This window comes from Camelus bactrianus, chromosome 14, assembly GCF_048773025.1.
Source record: "Camelus bactrianus isolate YW-2024 breed Bactrian camel chromosome 14, ASM4877302v1, whole genome shotgun sequence".
Lineage (NCBI taxonomy): Eukaryota > Metazoa > Chordata > Mammalia > Artiodactyla > Camelidae > Camelus > Camelus bactrianus.
The window spans coordinates 69003421-69025012 of record NC_133552.1 but is presented as its reverse complement, the minus strand read 5'-3'; the positions used below and the strand labels follow the sequence as shown (position 1 = coordinate 69025012).

The 21592-nt window shown below is 52.1% G+C and overlaps 1 protein-coding gene and 1 long non-coding RNA gene across 2 annotated transcripts in view; one reads left to right on the top strand and one right to left on the bottom strand.

Moving 5' to 3' along the window:
• The window catches only part of COL4A2 (collagen type IV alpha 2 chain), a 162577-nt gene that overhangs the window by 67855 nt on the left and 73130 nt on the right, over positions 1–21592 (bottom strand). The gene's annotated exons all lie outside the window — the stretch shown is intronic.
• LOC141579790 (uncharacterized) lies at positions 6356–10227 on the top strand. The gene is made up of 2 exons (XR_012511775.1): positions 6356–7565; positions 7674–10227. It is a non-coding gene; the product is annotated as an uncharacterized LOC141579790 (long non-coding RNA).

The following is a 21592-nucleotide window of genomic DNA, read 5'->3' as shown; positions in this document are numbered from 1 at the left end:
CTTGAGTCACTGAAATCATAAAACGGCTGGTAATGAGAGCAGCTGCCTGTGTGCACGGCCCCTACGCAGACTACTGACTTTCACGGGCCAGCTGCGTGTGCCAGCCTCTCACCTCAGCCTCTTAGGTCATCATCTTAGGTCACTTCACGGAGCAGTGCAGACTGTGCTCTGACACCCGCCTCTGTCACTGCCCTGTGGGGAGCCGGCCAGCAGCCCCGGGGAGGCACCCTCCAGAGGGAGGAGGAAGAGGAGACACCATGTGCCCGGCCTTTGGTCAGCGGCTCCCTGCCGGGCCGATCAGCCAGGCCGGCAGCCTCGGAGACTTTTTAGTATCTGTGTGCAGACCAGGAATGGAACCAGCTGTTATACCTCCTTCGCATTTAGACTAAACACCGTCCCACGCAAGGATACTATTCCCCAGGCTGGCGTTACCCTAAGTGGGTCTGTTACGGAAAAAAAAATTGGCCAGCAAAGTGAAAAAGATGAAGCGTGAGCGAGGGTTCCGCCTTGGCTGTGGCGCTCAGCTCTTTGACCCGTTCTTCTGCATCTGAAACGCTCCCGGGCAGGACGCGTGCTCGGCCGAGCTCCGCGCGCGCTGTCCGGAGACAGTCGTGAGCTCCCTCCGCCTTCCTCCTTGCTTTCACCTGCTCATCTGTTCTTCTATGTTCCTTAAAGTTATTTGGGGTTTTCACTTCCTTTTTAAGATTTCAAAATTTATTTTCAAATGAACACACAATGACATTCGCTTTCCTCGGGTCTAGTCTGGCGAGTTGGGACACGTTCTCAGAGCTGCGTCAGCCCAAGTCCCCGAGCTGCGCCCTGGCCACGGAGCCCCCTCCCCAAGCTCTGTGGATCACTGTGGTCCTCCCGCCGCGTGGCTGTGCCTCTCCCAGGCTGTCCCTCACCGGGAGGCACTCCGCGTCTCGCCGCCGGGGGCCGTGAGCCTCGCCGCCCTGCCACGCGTGACAGTTCTGCCGTATGCATCACGGCGCCACGGTTGTCCATCCAGTCACTCCCCGGAGGGCGGCTGAACTGCTTCCAGTGTTCGGTGAATGTGAATCGGGCTGCTATGATCATTCATGTGTGAGGTGTTTTTTTTGGACAGCTTTTTTAAGCATCCAAGAATGAGATCCCCAGGACACATGGTAAGCTTACATTTAACTTTATTAAAAAGTTGCAGAACCGTTTTCCAGACTGGCTGCTCTGTGTTGTGTTCCAGCCAGCCATGCGTCAGAGTTCCAGGGGCTTGTCAGCACTTGGTGTCGTCAGCTCTGTCCCCCGAGCTGTCCTGCGAGTTCCGCGCAGCTAAGGCGCTGTGGCTTTAACCTCGCTCCTCCCACGTTTCTGCTAATCCTGGGTCCGGCGCAGGGTCCAGCATCCACCTGCAGCAGTGTCCTCACTGCGGCCGGGATGTGCTTCTGCAGCGAGAACCGATGGCCCAGCCCCCTCCAGCCCCTACCGCACGATGGCCAGACTGCGGAGTTTGCTCAGAGTCACCACCAGTCACTGGTGGTGACCCCAGTTCTCCATAAAGACAAACCCCCCGCAGTCAGCTTCCTTGCAAATGTGAGTCTCACTCTGAGGCAGAAAAGCCTGGTGGTGGTGGGGTGAACCAGCAGGAACCTGACATCAGGCCTGAAAATGATGTCAGAGCAAAGGACGTCAAAGGCGGGGAGGGAAGGGGTGCTGGGCGGTGGGGCCAGCACACAGCGGCAGGAGACAAGGTAATTAACAGAGTTCTTCTGCACGGAAACTAGACAGAAACTCAGCCCCAAGTTTCTAACCTATTGTATGGGCTTCATTCTGTTTTGGTCAAAGAATATTCTCTTCTGACACACCACTGCACAAAAGCACATCTGTCTTCTCGTACAGGAACACCAGCCGTGCCCTCCAGCAGGAGTCTTACAGGGAAATTGAGCCATTTAAGATTAGACCAACATTACACCGCTTTTCAAATTCACATCTCTGCCCTTCACCACTGACAGCCTAGTACTGTTCCAAAGGCCTCACAAAATGTCAGATTTCGAAGGGGCTTCAGGGAGCGTCGGGGCCACGGGAAGCCCCTGGAGCTCATGAGATCATCCCTGCCCACTGAATCCCACCTGCATCTTAACAAGATCCCGGGTGATCGTGCGCGGCTCAGAGCTTGAGAAAATCACTCAGGAACGGTTCCTGTCCCAGGACTGGTCCTGGCTGGCCGTCAGAGCATCAGCTGAGAAGTCCGGGGCCTCAAGACTTTCTGGTCTACACCTCACACGGTCAGAACAGCCACCATTAAAAAGCCTACACATAACAAATGCGGGAGAGGCTGTGGAGAGAAGGGAGCCCTCCTATACTGTTGGTGGGAATGTGGTTTGGTGCGGCCACTATAGAGGACAGCATGCAGTTTCCTTAAAAAACTAAAAACAGAGTCACCATAGGATCCAACAATCCCACTCTTGGGTTTAAAACCTGGAGGAAAGCATAACTCAAACAGACACACGCAGCTCAAAGTTCACAGCAGCATTTTTTACAACAACCAGGACATGGAAGCAGCCTAGATGTCCATCAACAGAGGGCTGGGTAGAGAAGCTGTGGTGTACATAGGCAATAGGATACTTCTCAGCCATAAAAAAGAATAAAGTAATGCCATTTGCAGCAACGTGGATGGACCTGGGGATCGTCATACTAAATGAAGTAAGTCAGAAAGAGAAAGACAAATACCATATCATTATATGTGGAATCTGAAATACGACACACATGAACTTATTTCTGAAACAGAAACGGACACACAGACATAGAAAACAAACTAATGGTCACCAAAGGGGAAAAGGTGGGGGAGGATAAGTTAGGAGTTTGGGATTTGCAGATATAAACTATTATATATAAAATGGATAAACAATAAGGTCCTAGTGTGCAGCACAGGGACCTGTACTCAATATTCTATAATAAATCACAATGGAAAAGAATAGGAAAAAGAATATGCATATATATATATAAACTGAATCACTTTGCTGTACACCAGAAACTAACACAACATTGTAAATCAACTTCAATAAAAAAAGGAACTTCTGTCTAGCAGTTTTGGGGTGGGAAGGGGAGGGGCCTGGGAGCCGGCTCCCCCAGCCGCTTCCATGCACAGCCAGGTCTCTCACACGGGACAAGTGAGGGAGCCGCTTGGGGAGGTGCAGCCCCTTCTGCGGCTCTGCCGGCCCTCCTCCTGAAAGCCCTCACAGCTTCACCTCCGCCCTCGCTCCGGGGTCTCCCTGCTGTCTCTCTGCTCCAGGCTGACCAGGCTCCAGGCACTGGGCCAGGCCTCTCATACCTCAGGGCCTTTGCATATGACTGTCCTCACGGCCTGCTGACTCTCAGGGCTCCCGAGGCTGTGGTTCAAGCTTCCGTAAGGACATTTTCCTGACCCCAACCTAGACCAGGGGCTCGCCAAATTGCTCCTCCCACAGCTCTCCCTGGGCTCACGACCATCTGTTTTGTGAGTGATTCAGGGCTCTGCAACCCCCAGCTCTGTCCGACAACAAAATGCAAGTTCCTCCCACAATGGAGCCAAAGACCAGGGTCTTCTGTGTTCAGACCATTTTTCAGACCATAAGAATGAATCCATGACTTCTGAAGCCCCTCCAAAGCAGAGCTGTGCTGGGTAATACTGTGGAGGGACCATTGCCCTCTTGTTCTGCCCACCCCCACCCCCAATTCCTTAAGTCACCTTCACATGTCACAGTATGTCCCCACAACCTCAGCTCCTGTCCGCTCTCTGCACCAGATCCGTGGGATGTCTGAGTGTCGGTGCTCCCGGACGGTCTGGCTGTACCCGCCTGCACTGTCGGGGGAGCGCCTTCCAGGCCTCTGCAATGGGGCCATAGAGGCGGACCACCCAGACTGTGGCAGCGCCTGGCCCCTTGGAAAAAGCGCTCAGGGTCAGACAGATAAATGAGACATCCCCAGCCGAGCTGGAGACAGGAAGCGAGGCCAGGGGTTTGGAATGCAGAACTCCCTCCTTGGGGGCCGGGTCCTGATAACATTTGAGCCTCACTTCTCTGAGGACCACGGTCAGTGCACCTGCTGTGACTCAGGAGGGTTAAAGGTTATGGAGAAAAAGTACCCATGTGGGTCTTTGCCAGGCCGTAAAAGGAAGGTTTTCCACGCTTAGAAGACCTTCAGTAAGCGTGGAAAGCCTTCCTTTAAAATCAAATTTTAACTTCACATCAAGAGACGCCTCCTTAGTACCTTGGATGCCCCCAGGGCGGAGGACTGCCTGCAGTTCTGGTGGCCAACACTAGGTGGCAGCCAGTTGTGCTCTTTGGGACGAGGACCCACCCCACTCGGCCTCAGACAGTTTTGCAAAGTGCAAGATTTTGGGATTGTTTTGGGTTAGAATGACCCCCCCCCCCCAACCCCTGGAATGGACCAGGGGACATTTTCTGCATTTGTCATGGAGGCTAACCGCCCATGGGGGAAATTCTGATGACAATTTTGACTGCAGAATTCCAAGGGTGTCTAAGAGCTTATCAAGTCCTGGTTTTCTTTTCACAGGGCACTGAGCTAATCAGCAGCGAACTGTCTTGCAGTTCCCTTCCTTTCTGACTTGCTCAAAGGACTGTGTATCTAAATATCTACGTTATAGACAGCTATTCGAGGGCCTGTAGGAGCCAGACCCAGTGCAGAGGGCCAAGAGACAGGGTTTGGACCCTGCGTGTGACTCGGTTATAACACCCCCAGACCAGAGCACTTACTGTTGGGAGCACCTTCCAGCGGGTAACTGATTCAGCCCCCACAACACCTCGGTGAGGGCGGCGCTGTTCTTATGTCGGTTTTATCAGTGGGGGAACAGAGGCTCAGGGTGGCAGGGGTCCCTCAGCTGGCTTGGAGGGGAGGGGCTTCCTACCTAGCTTTTCAGAACATTCCAGAAGTTGTTGTCATCGCACACCTGAACCTCCCTCGAGTCTTGGATATGAGTGTGGACCCTGAGTGTATCTTTTTACTGATCTTCATGAAGCTATAACCAAGCCCAAAGCAGATGGACAAAATGACCACAAAATAAACAGGTGTGTGCCTGGGGTTAATGGGAACCTATGCAAAACCGAGCCAACTGCAGCCCCACAGTGATTATCTAAAACCCTGCTTCTCTGCTTTAACCCCATGCTGCTCAACTGGGGCCATTTCACGGCTCATTAATCCCCCCTCCTGCTCGAGTGACCGAGGCCAGAAACAGAAGGTGAAACTCAAACAAGGCAATTCTGTTACTTTTTAGCAACTCTGGCCAAAAGGTATGCCAGGAAGGTGCGGGGGCTGCAGGCTGCAACTCCCAGCTCTCAAAACTCTCAGGGGACAACGACACGCATCTCCAACGTGTCGCTCTGGCTTCATGAAGACTCGTGTCAAACGGAGACTGTTGGAAAGATCTGACCATTCCTGAATGGTAAAAAGATCAAATCCTTAAGCATGTCCTGAACAAAGGGTTTAGCTAGCAGTTTTGAGAGAATAAGCTTCCAGGTACAGGGACACTGTTAGAAAATCAAGGGTACACTGCCTGGGAAAACAGGTTCAGGGCCGGCGGGGCCGTCGTGGCTCAGAGGCTCTCGCCTCCGACAGGACCTGAGACAGGAGACTGGGGGTAGTGCAAGCCGCCCGCCCCCTCTGATGGTGCCCGGACCCCCGGGTGGGGGGATGGGGGAGATGTCCAAACCAGCAGCTATTGGGCTGTGAACAAAGTAGACGGGTACAGAAGTGACTTCTAACGTGATGTCGGGAGAGACGTCACAAGGCAGAGGATGTTAGCGTTTCCTAGAATAAGTGTAAGAAGACAGGGTTCTCTGAGTGGTGCTGAAGGAAACGGCTGAGGACGCGGAGATGGGGCTCAGGGGTGGAAGGGTGTGAGAGGGCTGGCTGAGGTGTTAGCACCGGGGCCAGAAGCCCGTAAGTCACACGGTGATGGGGACATCCATGCCCCTTAGCCACGTGGGGCTGGCGGTCCACATGTGACAGGGGTTGTATTCGTGTCGAGGCGAGACGCGCTCTCAGGAGGCCAGACCACCTGAAGGTGCCTCACACATATCTGATTATGGACACATTAAATCACAGCGTCGGGAACAACTCAGCTCTAGAGAAAGATCCAGCCTTGCTTTGAACACGAGGACTATAAGCCCTGAACAGCCCGGACAAAGCCACGCGCCCAGTCAGCGGGGGAGCAGCTGGCGTGGCGTGCAAGGTCGCTCACTCCTCACAGTCTGCTCTGCCCTGAAGTTTGACTTTGGGGAAGGTTAAACGGCAGACAGGAAAGCCAGATAAAAATTCAGCCTTCCTTACTTACATCTTTAAAAGTAACTAACACTTTGGAAATTGATCCACAAAGCAGTTTTGCAAAGACATTATAGGAACAATAATACCCAGGGCACTGGGGGACGTTCTGGAGATACTGGCCAGTCAGAGCCGCGTGATGGCCACTTCCCTGCACCACGCAGGGTGCGGGGGCTGGCGGGTCCGGCCCCCGCCAGCGCTGCATCCCGACGGCAGGCGCGGTGCCCCTCCATGGGTGACTCTGCAGATGGCTATCGGGACATCCCGGACTTCCCTCCCAAGGCGCCCCGGTTTACAGTGATTATTCGGACGGACACTGAACACACATCCGCAGTTAAAAACAGAACAACAACCCCGAGAAACTGATCTCTTTTCAGTCTGGTGGGAAGATAATGGATGGCTCATTTGTCCAGACATGAGACCCGGGGTCCTGGGCGAGAGGAAACCAGATGACATTAACAGCCATTCCAGAGAAGTGACTCAGCCACTGCGCTGCTCTCATGGCCGGGGCCAGCACAGCCTCCAGAACGTTCGGTCTTCTCAGCGGCATTTGTTGAAGGAAAAGAAAAGGGCGGTTTCACCACCAAGTGGAAGGAAGCACTGAAGACATGGCCTTTCCAGGGCGTGAGCTCGTCCCCGATATGCCTCCTGTGCAGCGAGGTCCCACTGAGAGCACCGTGTGGGGCGGGCGAAGGCGCCCGGGGCCCACGTCACAGATGGGGCACCTGCGGAGAGCGAGCGAGCGCAAGCCGAGCGTAGGTATGATTGCCCTGGGCGTTCCTGCCTCCCCTGGGTGCTGGAACAGCCCAGCGTGGGTGCGCCGTCTCAGACAAGGAGGTCAGCCTCTCAGTGGGGTGCAGCCCCAGAAAGCCCCTCCCTGGACGCCTCTGCAAGATATGTGTGTGTGTGTGTGTGTGTGTGTGTGTGTGTGTGTGTGTGTGTGTGTGTGTGTGTGTGTGTGTGTGTGTGTGTGTGTGGCTACCTTGCTCTCCATCACCACTGTGGCCCTCTGGACTCGTCCTATTTGAACGCCGGGCCCCGGGGCAGCAGGCACACAGGTGGGAGCTGGGCCATTTCTCTCTGCATAGGTGCCCGGCCACGGGGAAGGCCTTCTGCGTCCAGACAGTCCTCTCCCTCCGTACTGCAGGGACCGTGGTCCCAGCGGGGCCCAGACGGGCGCCTTGCAGGCTGGTGTCTGCAGTGATGGTGTCCCTGCACCTGCAGGCCCCTCACGTAGCTCTGATTTCAGAAACACGCTGGTCACGAAGGACAAGGTACTGACTGGTTTACACCTGGGATTCATGGTTAATGCGGTCATGGATTTACTGCTGCTCAGTATGGCAGTGACTTGTTTTCCCCAAATGTCCCTCTTTGTCACACAGAGCAGGAGCACTTTCCTGGAAGCTTGGCTCTGATGTGCCAGGAAAGACGCGGGAACAGAGGCCTGAGCCCTGCACTCGGCGTGGCTTCCCCTCGTACAGGTGGTTTGTGAGAAAGTGACTCCCAGCGACCAGCAGCTGCCGTTCCTGTAGCTGCCTTCAGCTTCCCCCAAGCCCTGCCCCGGCCACCAAGGTGCCGGCGACCCCGGCTTGCTTCTGGGAAGTTCTCTGCCAAAACGCTGATTGGCGTGGACACCAAAGGCCCCCAGCTCTCTCCCCTTTAAAAAAACTCCAGAAATAAAAAACCAGGGGGAAAAACGAGGTGACTTCAAATGGTCTATAAATGACTCAGCTGGGACTTGAGAACTTCCACAGCCACAGGGGCCACCTGCACCCAACAGGGCGCCCGGCGGCCGGCGGGGAGAGAAGCAGGCGTGAGGCTGGACGGCGGCCCCTCTCTGAGTGCCTGCCCGGCCTCGGGGCCTCCTGCCCGCAGTCTCGTCCAAGTGGAAGGTCCCCGGTAAAGTCCCGTGCCCTCCTAGGACGGGGGCCGGCCCCATCTGGCACTGTCCGGCGGGCATTTCTGGGACACAGACGTGAAACCCCAGGCGTCCACAGGGCCCGGCCCTCAAGAGAGTCTGCACCACCGGCCACCCTCCCCCAGCGCCGCTAGGGCGTCGGCCGGGGCTCATTCCCTGCTGGTCCTCTGAGCGAAGACCATTTTCCAACCACAATCCACTTCTTTGAGCTCAGAGATAATCTGCTGTGTTTGGATTTTACAGGGATTTTATAATTCCTCCAGCCGACATCTCCTGCCGGCTCTGACCCAGTCCCCCTTTCTCTTCTCAACCCGTGGCTTAAAAAGTGGTCTGGACTTCACCCTTCCTCCTGGGATGTCTGATGCCGCAGACACCCCTGGGAGTGAGGGGTCCCCGCCCCTCTGCTGGGGCTCCCCATCCTCTTTTCTGGGCTCCTTCCTTGGCTCCTTAAACGGTGCTGCCTCAGACGCCCACCCCGCGGCCCTGACCTTACTGCACACACCTGCCCAGGTGAGCCCATCCCAAGGGCCCGCCCTGTGAGGCAGCTGCCCCCTAGACGTCAGCGCTCCAGGGCGTCTCTGGGAGACGGACTTTCGGCCTCTGCTGGGCAATGCCTGCTGGCGGGGTGGCCGCCATGCCACATTCAGACCTGCACCTCCAACCCAAACCACGGTCTCCTGAACACTGTGGGTGGCAGCGTGTTTGTTGAATAAAGGAATGATCAAAATATACAGATTTTTACAAGTTCCACATTTTTCAGGAAAAGCAGAACCTTCCAATGTATGTTGGGATCCAATGAGCTGCAATGACCCAGAAAATTTACCTTAAAAAGGCAATAAACTTAAATAAGAGAAATTGAAACACACCATTATTATATGTTTACCTGATACTTTTTCACCTTGAACAGTAACTAATTCAGAGACACAGCTGAAGACCTTTTAGACCAAGAGAATCCTTCAGCATATAAACGGGTATGAAACCGAGTGAACTGCCTTGGTCTGTCCGAGCTGAGCCTGACCAAGTCCAGTTTAGGAAGTAACAGAGCTGAACGGTTTCCTACAACAAAACACGAACTTTGAAGAAGCTTTTAAAAAATAAGTCTCATTTGTTTTAGTTCCCATGGGCAGGCAAACAGACAAACAAAACCCCATTGTCTCCTCTAAACACATCACATTGGGCTCCCTGGAGTTTCCGTGGCAAACACCTCCGTGAGATTTGTGCGACGCACACTGTACTTTGTGTGACCACAGTGACTGCACGATTCCCTGAGAAGCGCACGGACCACGCTGCAGTGAGGCGGTTCTGTTCCCTTGAGCAAAGTCAAGGGATTCAAGTACAGACTAGGTTTTCGTTTAAATAAGGTTTCTACCCGTAAACATTTTGTTTTCCCCTCACCCACTCCCCCAGCCTGACATCAGGCCATCAGTACCTATGGAATATCTGTGGGATAAACAAATGGATAACGAAATTTATAAACAAAGTAGCAAAACTGAACAACTGTCGGATGGAACAGTCCGTTGCAAAACGGAGCCCTGCTAAGCCAACTGGACGGTCAGGAGACAAGCGGGAAGCACGTGGGTGTGTCCTCGGGGCCTCAGAGGAACTCGGGGAGCTCGGCAGATGTGCTCTGCTAAGAGGCGCTGGAAGCCCCGAGAGTTACAGCTGCTTTTTTTTTTTTTAATGTAAGTTTATTTGTGAGACTGTTTTTTTCTTTCCCCCTCTTAAATAGTTCTCTGCCAAAACCTACAAAATGGAATGCTGGCCAAAGTGTTGAATTCATGAAGCTTTAATGAGTAGCTCCAAATATGGGCATCTGAATGTTTATTCCTGCAGGGCGGTGGAAACCCGGGCCCATCACTTCAAACACTTTGTTTGCTGAACAAGTCATTCTTCTCTCCTGTTCACTAAAGCAGAATTGGGACTTTCTCTTTAATCTATTCGATTATAAATAGTATAATGAAGGTTTCAATTGCTGCCATTTTTCTCCCTTTGCAAAATAATAGTCATAATGATAATCATCCTGTTTTTTTTTTTTGTGTGGTGTGTTTTATATAAACAATGATAAATGAGGGTCACACTCAAGGACGCAGACACCAGGCTAGTGAAGGATGTTAAAACACTGGGATTTCCTGTGCTCTCATGATAGTCCTGGTGCGCGTCTGAATACCTATGGAATGGTACTCTTCCTACTGTGATTTTTTTTTTTTCAGTGGCAGTGCTGGGGATTGAACTCAGGACCTCATGCATGCTAAGCACGCGCTCCACCACTGAGCTCTACCCTCCCCCCAGTAGTTGTTGTTTTAACCAACTTTTGAGTTAATGACAGTTGACCTTTGACTCCTGATTTCAGCTTATATGATATTGGGGGGGGGAACAAAAGGTTCCATCCAACCAAAGTTTCAAGAGCCAGGAACTGAATTAATGCTCAGAAAACACCAAAAATGTTACTCAGTTTCTCATTTGCTATGAACTTTCCCAACTTTATTACTTACATGAACCGGTCTCCAAAGGTTTTAGAAAAGATTAGGGTGACATCACAAACACACCCTACAGGAATGGATGAGTGGAGGTTACTACCCCGGCCGGCTGGTCACGGCGGCTGCAGGACTGGCCAGCACACAGACTTTATGACAGTTTAGAAATGCAGCTGGCTGTGTGTTTTGGAGAATCTGTCTGATTACTGCACATGGTGACTGTTCACATTGTGAGTACAGAACAGATTCAAGAACATGAGCTTCTCTTAGCCTTGCGACGGTTACTAAAGTCATCAAGAATTTTAATCAAGCATCTTACAGAAGGAGCTTGTGCAATTATCAAGCTGCAGAAGCCGTGACCGCAGCAAGCCCCGCTCACATCCCGCCTCCTCTCGGCCTTGAGGCAGCATGTTTTCCCCTCTGAGAGGAGCAGGTGCTCGCTCAGATCCCTGCCAGGAGAACCGTGGCTCGCAAACAGGGCCAGATTAAAATAAACCAGAGTAGCTGTGTGGGAATTTACATTTTAAAACATTTTCACAGCAAACCTTCCCACATTTAAATCATTTTTGAAGAGTTCCCACATTTTCATCGATTTCACAAAAGTGGATTGCGTCACCTGGGGAATGATACGCACTTGGGGAACGAGAGGTTTTGCAAGACCTGGGCTGCCTCCCACATGCTTGTTATTTGTCAATTTGTGGGAAGGAAAAGAGGTAAAATGGGTCAGATTTGCACGACTTGAGGTCTGGGGTGGACTGCATGCAAGCAGCCCCTCTGAAACCCACTGTGGGCAAGGCCGGCCTCATCCTCCTTCCTGGACCAAGTCAAGACGAGACGGTTCAATCCTGCCCCAAACGGCAAGATTATTTTAATATACCAGCTAGTGGGTTCTCTGATTATTTGATGAGTGTGTTTCTCAACCGCGTTCTCCACCACGCAGGTTGGAGGGTGTGTGGGGAGGACACCTGTCTGATTTTGCCATGTCCTCGCTGCGTGACTCTGGGCAGGTGGGGAGCCTCAGCTCCCGTGTCTGACGTGAGGGGTTCCGGGACGGCTCCGGAGCCCAGCGGCCACACCGAGGCTGCGGTGGTCACTGCTCCCCTCTCACTGCCCTCCCCTTCCTTCTGCTGTTTCTCAAACGTCCTCCACAAACCCCACCAGTACCCCGGGCGCACGACGCACGCCCTCCCTGGGCTTTCCTGCCAGCGAAGAAGGTTCTTACAGCTGACACCTGGCACGGGTGCTGGGTCCCGTTTGATAAAATGGGCTCATTGAACCAAAACGGATACAGTTAGGCACTCAAGGAAAAGAATCTGTTTTTTAAAAAATGGATTTGGCCCCCAAAGGGAAGTTTAAAAAAAATCAATCTAAATTACTTTGGTTAGTGGTCTCACAGCTACTCACAAGGTGATGATTGCCGACTCTGGTCGGCCCCTGGGTGGACAGAGCGGGTCCCCCGTCAAGCCCATGTGCACTTCCTTGTTAACTTCAAAGGCAAGGATGAGCCCAAACTTGTATCTCTGATCTGTCGCTGATTGTATTTCCTGCTGTGAAGTCAAGAGGCCGTTGGATATGCGTTTCATTATTTTTAGTTGCATGTAAATAAACATATTTCACACTGTGCCCCACTCCCTCCCAAGCAGTATGTAAAAATAGCAAAAAAAAAAAGGAAAAAAAAAACTCCACAAAAAAACAAAAACCAGCCATGGAAACAACCAAGAAGGAGAGGGGATGAGAAAAGGAAGAGGAAGCAAAGGCAAAAAAAAAAAAAAAAAAAAAGAAACTGAGTTTTTATTCAGATTTTTGCATTTTTCTAAAAATAACATCAAAGCCCTCAAAATACTTGAGGTCATCTTTGCAGGAAGCTGCAGTGACTTGTGAATTTTCCCAGGTAGACAGCTTCTTCCTTGGGTCTGACATGCCTGCTTTCAGCCAGAAGTAGCCCGTCTTTTCAAAGTAGAGCGCTGATAAAATGCAACTCTAGAGAATCTTTTCACAGGATTTCAAATAACACAAAGACACAGAGGAATGCAAACACCCGGGGTGGAAGCGGTGTTCTAAGTGTCTTCTCGCAGCCCCCGGCCCGGAGCTGATTCCTCCTCTTGCCCCGGACCCACCCACTCAGTCTCCTTCACGGCCGCAAAGGGCCATTCATCCACTTGGAGTTGGTGTAATTATTTCTATCACTTTCGGCCACAGCTCACGTGATCCATCATTCCCGCGGCCATGGGACTCTGTAAGTGGCAGTCCTGTTCAGAGCCAACACTTCTGGCCTCCAGTTTTGATGGACTCCCCGAACATCCGCTTTTCTGAGGTTATGAAATATGCCACCCACAATGCTCTTAAACAAAAAGTCCTACAATTTCCTAATAGAAAAATCTGTATCCATCACTGAGTGGGAATGAGAAACTAGAAATTCATTTATAAGTTTTCCTGGAATGCTCGTCTTTTCCTCATCAAGCCCAGAAATACTAACGACCTGACGCCCCCTTCAGATGAAAGGGACACAGGCCCAGGAGACAGAGGGGTGGCTTGTGATGTCGGGAGTGTGTGGGGGGCTCCTCGGTTCCGGGGCTGCACAAACCACTTCCCTGTTCAAGCTGCATTTGGCAGAAGCTCCTTTAAGTAGGAGCCCAAGGCTCCTGTGACGCACTTACAAGTAAACTGGCTGTACAATTATCTTCAGACAAACATCAACGGGGGCGTGTAAGCAGTGTGCCAGAGGAGGCTTCCAAAATGTCTCTGACTGTCCTGTAATATTAACAGGACCGTGCTGCGGTCCTGGCAGCCCTGTTCGGGCCCCGAGCTGCATTATGACCAAGGATGGTAGGGCTGCGAACAAGCCCAGATTAGTCACGTCCTTGGAACCTGGGCTCGCAGGAAGAAGTCCAGGCTCAAGGCTTCAGGGGATTCAACGCTCTGGTTTGAAACACAAAATAAAGTCACAGAACATCTGTGTGGTTACCAGACCTTCCCGCTAAATGCTCTCCGCGATACAAGTTGACATCTTCAGCAGTTTAAAAATATTTGCGACTCTTTAAATATTGACATGGTTCTATTTTAGTCTTAGGGATTGGAAGCTACCTTTCATTCTTTCTTTATAGGATAAAAAAGGGTCAACCTAGTCACTTCTAATAAAATCCTGGATGGCTTCATTTTAGACTGTCACGGAATTTAATTACAAGATGTTCTGTCCTTATCTTTTGGAGATCATGAGTAACTTGAAAAATGGGTAATCAGTGTGTCTGACATTTTGCTAAAAGCCAGCCAAGGAGTCGTGGAGGCATGTTCTCCAGAAAATAAAATGATTCGATTCCACAGAACTTCTTGCTGGACGTTCCTGTCCAAGCACAGGGTTCCCCCAGGGAAGCTGAGGGCGAGTCCACCCTGACTCTGGGAGCATGTGCTGGTGTGGGAACCAGCTGGACCCTTTAGTTAGAGTGAGAGAGACTTCCCTGCTCTCACAAGCACCCAGCTGGTTGTCCAAAATCCCTCTCCAGCTCATTATTCAGTCGCACAAATCCCAGACGACAGGCTCCCATTTGAAAAAACAACGGGCAGTCAATATTGGTTCACGAGTTGTAAGAAATGCACCACGTTAATGAAAGATGTTAACAAGGAGCAGCTGGGGTGGGAGGTGGGAGAGGGGGTATGGGAACGCTCCGTACTTTCCGCATAATTTTTCTGTAAATCTATCTAAAGAGATAAAGTCGATGTAAAATTATAGAGGGGGGAGCAGAGTGCATTTCACTCACGTGAGTCTCATTTTCATTAGGGCTTTTTATTCCACGTCCCTCAAGTGGAATGCAAGATTAGGGTCAAACGCATCAACAGTGACAGATTTTGTTGGGGGGAAAAGGAAACTTTTAATTATAAAGTAAGTGTTCTGGTCAGTTGACAGCGACCATGTCTAAAAAGGAAAAGTAAAAAATTACAGGAGAAATGTGTCATATTCTTATTTACTTTGCAAAGTGAAGGTCGGGGGTGCAGAGAGAGACACGGGTGGGGGGGAGAGATCACCGAGTGCCACTCATGTGGCAATGTCCCTGCCACTCCGTCCACACCTAAACACGGCACGTGCCTTTCATACAGCGACCATCTGTCCACAGTGAAGGGAATCGTGGCTGTAAGGCTTCTCTCTTCCGTGCAGCGTGGCAGCTGCGATGACTTCACTGAATGAGCTCAGAGGAAGATGTGGACTCTGCCAACCCTTGAGTGACAGCTGGTTCGGTTGGACAGTCACCGGGCTCCTGGGGGCTTTGAAGGGGGATATGGGCTACGTCTAACTGTCATCCGAGGGGGTCACTGATGGGAGATCCCGCTCCCCTGGAAGACACGTCTCCACCGTCTGCTTCTAAACCTGTGGAGGAGATGTAGGGGCTTTGGGGAAAGTCGCTGCTGTGGGGAGCGCCCGGCTCCCTCGTCCGCACAGGGCCATCTGTCCGTGAGTTTCCGGCAACAAGCTGGGGGCCACTGGACATGTGTCTGCGAATTCCACGAGCTTTCTCTTACTTGTCTGAGGATCAGTTATGAATTGAAAACCAAATCTGTGTCGATAAGTTGTGGTCGTGGAGAGAGGCTGGGGCCGCCCGCTGTGGAACGCGCATCCGCCGGACGGGCGGGATGCTGGTGCGGGACGCTTCCACGTATCCGGTGATGGCTGCATCTTAAGTGGGCCAGGCAGTGATGAGTGATTCACCGTCTGACCCGTGAAGGAGAGCGCCTGTCCCCAGCAGTCCTGGAGGAAGGGGCCGAGGGCTGGCGAGCAGGGAGGAGAGGGTGGCGGATTGGACTCTGGCCAGAGAACTAAGTTGCCCATCAGAGAACGTTCTTGTGTTAGTGTGTTAAGAGCGGACATGTCAGCACAACTGGGAAGTGGGCTACTGGGTCTGTGATGAATACCTGGAAACACTCACCGCGCAGGACACGAAGCATCACCAGGTGTGTGTGAGCACGACGGCCCACCACACACTGGCCAGCCCACTCAACCCTCACTGCTGAGGCGACCCTCTTAAAAGCCCATCTGGCCCTGGAGCCCTTGCGCCTGAAGTACGCAGTGGCTGCCTTCACTCCTCAGAGGAAGGCCAAGCCTGACGTGATCCCCTCGCCCCTCGGGCTCAGGCCTGCCCGCCATCCACTCCTCAGAGGGGCCTCTGCCTGGAAAGTCCCCTCTTCCACCCCCGTTCCCCCGACAGATCTCTCACCCCACCCCCTTTGCGTCACCACCGCTCCCTCTCGGCACAACCGTGGTCTTAGCAGTTTACAACACGTCAACTGGTTCCTGGCTCCCTGGAGATCGCAGGCTCCCAGAGGCCTGGCCACGCCTGTCTGCCTGTGGGTACACCCCGAGGTCCCCATAAGCACCTATGAAGGAAGAGCTAGGCCCCCGGCCGTGCGGTGGAGGCTGGTCTCTCCCACGCCCGCCCTGGGCATCCTCCCCGAGGCTCCAGGCGTCCCTGCCCTCCCTGCCTGCTCCTTGTCCAGAGCTCAAACCAGCCTGTTCCCAACTGGGTCATCGGCTCCTCTAGTCTGATTTCTGTGCGTCAGAACCTTCCTTCTGCCTCCCTGACTCCCCGACCCAACCCGACCCGGCAATCTTGGCTCCTTGTAAGCTGCCTCCTCCCCGTCTCCCTCTCCATCCAGGTCCCAGCTCCCCAGGCCTGGACCACTCTTCTGTGTGTGCCTGACTTCACCCTTCATCGCCGGCCACCCAACCTCGCCTCAACCCTGAACACCAGCTAACACCAGCTTCCTTCAAACTCCGTTTCCACCATGCTGGTAAATGCTCAGGCACCTGCTGCCCCACGTGGAGCCTGACCATGAATTTAAACCCCTCCTTTCAAAGCCAGCTCCTCTCTCTCCCGCCACGGTCCCTCTGCTCGTGACACAGCCCCCCTGGGCATGCACTTGGGTCACCCCGGGCTCAGCCCCAGCTGCCCTGTGATGATCAGCCCGGACTTTCAGAAAGAAATGTCTACCGTTCTTCAGGCCTGTGTTCCCTGTTTCACAGTGAACTGTGCTCTAATTCATTTATGATGTGTTAATTTTGTCTCTTCTTTCTTTTTAAACTTTGTTTTTATTACAGTAAAATAAATAAAACATAAAGTTTACCTTTGGACCATTTTAGTTTTATTTTCTGGATCACTGTGAAGGGCACCTTCGGGTGGCACTAGGTATATTCATGTCGTACAGCTATCACCGCCACGTCTATTTTCAAAATCTTTCATGACCCCAAACTGAAGTCTGTGCTCACTAAGCAGAAAGCCTCCGCTGCCCCTCCTCTGGCCCCCGGAAACCCCTAACCTACCTCTGCTTCTAGGATTTGCCTGTTCTAGACGTTTTCTCTCAGCGGAATCATATACTCTATGTCTGTTTGTGTCTGGTTGACCTCATATCCCCGGACGCAGGTGTGGAGGGAAGGTTTTGGGAAAAGGTATCTGACGCTCACTGTGTCTCAGCCACACAATACAGGTCGACCTGACACGTTCTTTACAGTGAGATTCTCTTGAAATTGTCTAGAATGACAGCACAAAGTAGAGCTGAACGCCGAGTCATTAAAACCCAGAGAACAGAGATGCCTTTCAACAGGAAGAGCGTTCTTCTTTCCGTAGGGCTCACGTCGTGCTGCACTGTAGTCATGAAGCGGTAACCATCATGTCCACGTCCTAGTACTGCCATTCTAAACCTCTGTGCTCTTGAAATTGTTCTTGGACGGGACAGTCGTTATCAAGAAGCCAAGCCGGTGAAGGAGTCCGTTTGCTGGTTTAACTTTCCTTCTCTCTTGGGTGGTGGTTTTAACTCGCTCTTTACAAGGAGCTTGTTAGAGAGATTTAAGAAGCTCAGTTTTACAGCACGGAAGAGCATCTCACAAGACAAACCTTATTCATCGTTCGTCATGAACTCGTGCAGCTCGAGGGGGTTTGGAAGCTGTGGCCCCGCAGTGGGTGCGTCTTCCCAGATGGGTCAGCCCAGGGCGGGCATCCCCAGCGTCCCCCAGACGCCCACGCCTGGGGAGCTCTCTCTCCTGGCCAAGAGGAGTCCTCAGTGCCTTCGTTCTGTCTTTCCCCCTCACTCTGCGCGAGGAGGTGGGGTGGGGGTGAGACGCCACGGTGCGTTCCCCGTCTGCCCACCCCTCCTGGACGTCCAGACGGCACAGCTCTTCCCCTGCGCCACTTTCTGGGAACTAAACTGTCGTCCCCTCCTTCTTTGCTCTAGGACTTAATTTATAGCGAAAGAAAGAGGAAGGGTGGAGGATACCACAGAAGGCCAGATGGATTCCAGAGCAGGAAGTATCCAATTATTACTCTTGCCCACAACTAGATAAGAGGGGGAGAGGCGAGGAGCAGGCTCCAGCGGGAGGTTCTCAGGCATCCCACGAGGAAGCAGGAAGGAGGCGGCCTTGTGCTAATATGGTCTTTTTCGGCCCGGGGCAGGGCCCTCTGCTGCCCCGCGCTTGCCCGGGTGGAGGATCACACGCAGTTTTTGCTGAGCGCACGCACTTGGGGACGGGTTCAAGAGCCCTGCAGCGACCTCTTCCCTCCCGCGCCCGCGGTTTCATCCGAGCGTCGTGTCCTGCCCTTGTCCTGGTTTACTCCTTTCAGAAACCTTCCTTCCCCTGACAGCGGGCAGGTGAACAGCCCGCTCAGACGCATTTGTCTTCCAATGACAGTGCGGTTCTTTGAATTTACTCACATTCCTTTGGCATTTGGGGGGGGGGGAGAGGGGGGATGAACCTAGTAACGGCAGGAGCTCTTCCAACTGGCTTCAATGCTCTTCCTCTGACGAGCTGCCTTGTCTTCTTGCTGATTCTGTTTTTCACTCTTAAACTCTCACAATGCTCGACCCTGACTCTCAGTATTGATTTTAACCTCTTCTTGTTTTTCTAGAACCTCAACCCTGGAGTTCCTCACCTGTCATTCACTGTTGAAAACTGAGGCGTCTGTTTCTCCTCCCTCCACAATCACCCTGGGCGGGACTGGAATGTGTGGGGGCAAGAAGAGAGAAGGGTCCAGAAGAAACGCACACAAGGACGCTCTCAACATGAGATGTCCAAGGGGGACTAAGAAGTTCAAGGAGAACATTGAGAAGTAGCAAAGGCGACTTCCAGAGCAAGCCGGAGAGAGCCAGCGAGCCTGAGACCGGCGCAACGCTGGAAGTCCTCTGTACGCCAGCGCAAGACCCCTTTTGTTGGTCTACTAGCTGCTTCATGTGTTTCTGATGGTGAATCTCTCTTGACAAGCTGTTCGGCCTCTCTCTCAGCATAGTTTTATTAACATGCTTTTCAGATCTAGATTTTTTTATGGCCATAAAACCAACCCACCCCAAATCACTGTTTTATCATTTTATTTTTATGAAAAATTTTTAAATTATTATTATTCAATGTCTATTTTCTCTGTTCTTATTCCCCCACCCTTTTTGCAGGGGTGGGTAATTTATTTTATTTGTTTATTTTTAGAGGTGGTACCGGAATTGAACCCAGGGCCTTGTTCCTGCTAAGCACACGCTCTACCACTTGAGCTACACCCTCCCCACCCCCCAAATCACTACTTTATTATGTTCAAAAAGAACACCCCACACCTGCAAACACAGGGCTGAGCGGAGCGGGCCGCGGTGGAGGCGGTGAGACCGACCACTGTGGGAGCACCGCGCACAGTGGAGGCTGCTGCATGTCCCTCAAACACTCATGCCAGTGTCACCACTGCAGTGGCAGAACTGAAGCCTGGGCTGGCAGGAGCAAGGGACTTGCTCCAGGCCTCCGAGCTGGCCAGTTACGGTAGCGCCAGTTCCTTCCTCATAAGTACTTCAGTTCTCTGGATATCCTTTTAACCCAATGGCCCGTTCGCATCGCTGCACATCGTGCTGTGACAGCTGCAGGTCACCCCAAGAACGACCAGGTCTGGGGACTCCTACTGGTCAGGTTTCTGATTGTCCCCATTTTGCTGATTTGGAAACAGAGGCTTCTGGTCCTTTTGTTGCCCAAAGTCGCAGCCCTGTGCGGCGGGAGAAGGGGCTCTCGGCTGCCCTGTTGGCACTACAGCTATTTCCTTAATGCCCAAGTCTGACACTCATGGAGCTCGGGGCAGCCTAGCCAGCGTCCTGGAAGCCAGGCTCCAGCAGGCTTCTCAGAACAAAAATAACAAAACTCCCAAAGCACTAATAAAAAAGAATACTATTTTTTTTTTTTTGTGAATTAGGAAGTACCATAAAAAGAAGTCTTGACCCCACAGTTTCTTACTTAAGTTGGTGAGTTCGTAATTCACTTCTGACCCAAATAACTGAATAAACAGTTTGAAAAGATACTGCTGGATACAAATGAAGTAGCTTCCGCTCAAGAAAACAGACTTCAGTATTAAAAAATGAGAGCGTAATTCGAATTTGGTAATAACTCCAAATGTTCAGGGTCACATGGGAACGGGGACTCTTCGACCACAGTCCTTCGGCAAGGGGGATTACTCACTCAAGTCGAACAGCAGTCTGCCCCCTGTTTCTCAGGCCCAGCCCTGAGAATATATCCCATATAGGCTGCCTCTGGCAGAAGCATCCTGAGAATGTGTCATTTGGAATTAACATCAAGGAGTCAAAGGGCATGAGAATGGACTTTCCAGTCCCTAAAGCCTGGCTTCCTACTGCCCTATGGAATAAATGCTGCTGGGTTTAACCACGAATTTAAAAAGTGGCAAAGGGGAAACCCTGACACAAAAGTAGTGAAACGTGACTTAACCGAGCGTCAGTCTGTGAACGTGAGTCTGGGCCGGGTTCTGCCTGTCACCTGCGGTGGGAGGGTGAGTGTAACATGTCCCCTCTGTGGTCTCACCCACAGGGTCCGAGTGTGGGCTCGAAGGTGCCGGGCCATCAGGGAAACTTGGGGAGCCTGTGGAGCTAAGGGGTGCTGCCCACCTCCATGGACATCATCCTGGGACTCCCCCTGAGTTCAAGGTCACCACGAATGCCAGTGGGGAGGCTGTGTCTTACAATGCTGGCGGCCTTGCACTGGGGCATGTGGAGCTTAGTATACACTCAGTATGCACTTTGTGAATAAATGAATGAGACTGTAAAACAAAGCCTTCCATTTATTTTTTTTCCAAATTGCCCCAGAGCTAGTTAGATGGGCATTTAATAAAACTGAGTTGGTTTGGCCAAGTATATGGTATAGTTGACTAACATGTATTTATTAAATATTGATTTTTAAGAGTCAAATAAGAAGTGAGGAATTTAAAGTTTTTTGCTTTAGAAATGTTTGGGAAAAGTCACCATACTAAAACAAGGGTGGCTGTGTAACCCAGGGTGGCTAGCCCCATTTCCCTCCATCAGCCAGAATGGAAGGTTCTGGACCATGGAGGAGAACCCAGGGCAGAAGCCTGTGCCCGGGTCGGGTTTCGCTCTGGGAACTCAAATCTCGGAGAATTGCCCCCGATGCCCTGGGAGATGTCCACACTCCGAGAAGAAGGGTCTGTGGTCCTCGCTACTTCCATCATCTTCCCTGAGACAGGGGTCCGGGGGACACTAGTGGGACACATGCCCTGAGGGATCCGGCTCGCAGGCAGGTGGTGCTCACATCAGTGGCACGTGATGTGGCTCTGATGGTCACGGCCCACTTCTCTGTGATTCCAACTAAGCCATGAAGGGCGAACTCACTCCCAACTGTATATGTGCGAATCTGTATGAGTGTGTGAGTGTGTGTTTGTACAAGAGATATGGCAGGACTCAGGCTAAAGATTCATAGTGTTTTCAGGGTGTTGCATGTCCCCCAAAGGGTGACCTGCTGCACAGAAAGCAGAAGTGACAGGATCTTCTATACTGAACCTTCCGTGGTGATGGCGGTCGGCCCCACTACCCCGTCTACAGCCTGCTTTCTGCTCTGTGCCCCCCTGCCCCAGCCTCTGCTGGTGCGTCTCCTCTCAGGCATGGC